The 3,088-nt window shown below is 36.2% G+C and overlaps 1 non-coding gene across 1 annotated transcript; it reads right to left on the bottom strand.

The window, feature by feature from the left end:
- Positions 1–1,357: 1,357 nt before the first annotated feature.
- Positions 1,358–1,461, bottom strand: LOC112739104 (small nucleolar RNA R71). The gene has a single exon (XR_003170044.1). It is a non-coding gene; the product is annotated as a small nucleolar RNA R71 (small nucleolar RNA).
- Between the last annotated feature and the right edge of the window lie 1,627 nt (positions 1,462–3,088).

Below are 3,088 nucleotides of genomic sequence, written 5' to 3'. Positions count from 1 at the left end.
AAATCTTTTTCAAAAAAAAAAAAAAATCAAATCTCTTTTTCATTTTTCTTTTATGATTTTCGAAAATTTCAAATTGATTTTCAAAATCTTCTTCTTATTTTTATTTCATATTTTCGAAATTAATGCTAACAATTAATGTGATTGATTCAAAATTTTTAAGTTTGTTACTTGCCTAGTAAGAAAGGTTCAATCTTTAAACTCTAGAATCATATCTTTTTAGTTTCTTGTTAGTCAAGTAATCAACTTTAATTTTCAAAATCAAATCTTTTTAAATTTCTTTTTCAAATCTTTTTCAAAATAAGTTTCAATCACATCTTTTCAAAATCAATTTCAAAATCTTTTCTAACTTCTTTTCTAACTTCTTATCTTTTTTAAAATTGATTTTCAAATTTTTTTCAAACTAATCCTATCTTTTTGTTTCAATCATATCTTTTTCAAAACTACCTAACTAATTCTATCTCTAATTTTCGAAAATCACCTTCATCTTTTTCAAAATTCCTTTTTAAATTAACTAATTGTTTTAAATTTAATTTAATTTGATTTAATTTCTCCTTTCTTAATTTTCAAATTTTTAATTTTAATTCTAATTTAAAAACAAAAATACTTTTATTTTATTTTATCTAATTTCGAAAATTCTTCTCCCTCATCTCTTTCTAATTATATATTCATTTACTAACACTCCTCTTCATCCAAGAATTCAAACCTATTCCTCACCCTTGTGTTTGGATTCTCCTTCTTCTATTCATATCTTCTTCCACTCACATAAAGGAATCTCTATACTATGACATAGAGGATTCCATATTTTCTATTTTCTTCTTTTTCATATGAGCAGGAACAAGGACAAGAACATTCTTGTTGAAGCTGATCCTAAACCTGAAAGAACTCTAAAGAGGAAGCTGAGGGAAGCTAAAGCACAACTCTCTGGAGAAAATCTGACAGGAATTTTTGAAAAAGAAGGAGACATGGCCGAAAATAACAACAATGCGAGGAAGATGCTTGGTGACTTTACTGCACCTAATTCCAATTTACATAGAAGAAGCATCTCAATCCCTGCCATTGGAGCAAACAATTTTGAGCTGAAACCTCAATTAGTTTCTCTGATGCAACAGAAAATTACAAGTTTTATGGACTTCCATCCGAAGATCCTTTTCAGTTCTTAACTGAATTCTTGCAGATCTGTGATACTGCTAAGACCAATGGGGTTGATCCCGAGGTCTACAGACTTATGCTTTTCCCGTTTGCTGTAAGAGACAGAGCTAGAATATGGTTAGACTCTCAACCTAAGGATAGCCTGAACTCTTGGGATAAGCTGGTCACGGCTTTCTTAGCCAAGTTTTTTCCTCCTCAAAAGCTTAGTAAGCTTAGAGTGAATGTTCAAACCTTCAGATAAAAAGAAGGTGAATCCCTCTATGAAGCTTGGGAGAGATACAAGGAACTGACCAAAAAGTGTCCTTCTGACATGTTTTCAGAATGGACCATCCTGGATATATTCTATGATGGTCTGTCTGAATTATCTAAAATGTCATTGGACCATTCTATAGGTGGATCCATTCACCTAAAGAAAATGCCTGTAGAAGCTCAGGAACTCATTGACATGGTTGCAAATAACCAGTTCATGTACACTTCTGAAAGGAATCCTGTGAGTAATGGGACGCCTCAGAGGAAGGGAGTTCTTGAAATTGATACTCTGAATGCCATATTGGCTCAGAATAAAATATTGACTCAGCAAGTCAATATGATCTCTCAGAGTCTGAATGGATTGAAGGAATCATCCAACAGTACTAAAGAGGCATCTTCTGAAGAAGAAGCTTATGATCCTGAGAACCCTGCAATAGCAGAGGTGAATTACATGGGTGAACTCTATGGAAACACCTATAATCCCTCATGGAAAAATCATCCAAATTTCTCATGGAAGGATCAACAAAAGCCTCAACAAGGCTTTAATAATGGTGGAAGAAATAGGTTTAGCAATAGCAAACCTTTTCCATCATCCACTCAACAACAGACAGAGAATTCTGAGCAGAACCCATCTAGCTTAGCAAATATAGTCTCTGATCTATCTAAGGCCACTGTGAGTTTCATGAATGAAATAAGGTCCTCCATTAGAAATTTGGAGGCACAAATGGGCCAGTTGAGTAAAAGGGTCACTGAAACTCCTCCTAGTACTTTCCCAAGCAATACAGAAGAAAATCTAAAGAGAGAGTGCAAGGCCATTGATTTGACCATCATGGCCAAACCTACAAGGGAGGAGGAGGACGTGAATCCTAGTGAGGAACACCTCCTGGGACGTTCAGTGACCAATAAGGAGTTTCTCTTTGAGGAACCAAAGGAATCTGAGGCTCAATTAGAGACCATAGAGATTCCATTGAACCTCCTTCTGCCCTTCATGAGCTCTAATGAGTATTCTTCCTCTGAAGAGGATGAAGACATTACTGAAGAGCAAGTTGCTAAATACCTTTGTGCAATCATGAAGCTGAATGCCAAATTATTTGCTAATGAGACTTGGGAAGATGAACCTCCCTTGCTCACCAATGAACTGAATGCATTGGATAGGCAGAAATTACCTCAAAAGAAATAGGATCCTGGCAAATTCTTAATACCCTGTACCATAGGCACCATGACCTTTGAGAAGGCTCTGTATGACCTGGGGTCAGGAATAAACTTAATGCCACTCTCTGTAATGGAGAAACTTGGGATCTTGGAGGTGCAAGCTGCCAGAATCTCATTAGAGATGGCAGACAACTCAAGAAAACAGGCTTATAGACAAGTAGAGGATGTATTAGTAAAGGTTGAAGGCCTTTACATCCCTGCTGATTTCATAATCCTGGACACTAGGAAGGAAGAGGATGAATCCATCATCCTTGGAAGACCCTTCCTAGCCACAGCAAGAGCTGTGATTGATGTGGACAGAGGAGAGTTGATCCTTCAACTGAAAGAGGACAACCTTGTGTTTAAAACTCAAGGATCTCCTTTTGTAACCATGGAGAGGAAGCATGAAAAGCTTCTCTCACTGCAGAGTCAACTAAAGTCCCCACAGTCAAACTCTAAGTTTGGTGTTGAACCCCCACATTCAAACTCTAAGTTTGGT

The sequence above is a fragment of the Arachis hypogaea genome, chromosome 13 (genome assembly GCF_003086295.3).
Source record: "Arachis hypogaea cultivar Tifrunner chromosome 13, arahy.Tifrunner.gnm2.J5K5, whole genome shotgun sequence".
In the NCBI taxonomy this organism is placed as follows: domain Eukaryota; kingdom Viridiplantae; phylum Streptophyta; class Magnoliopsida; order Fabales; family Fabaceae; genus Arachis; species Arachis hypogaea.
This window is presented reverse-complemented; position numbering and strand designations above follow the sequence as displayed.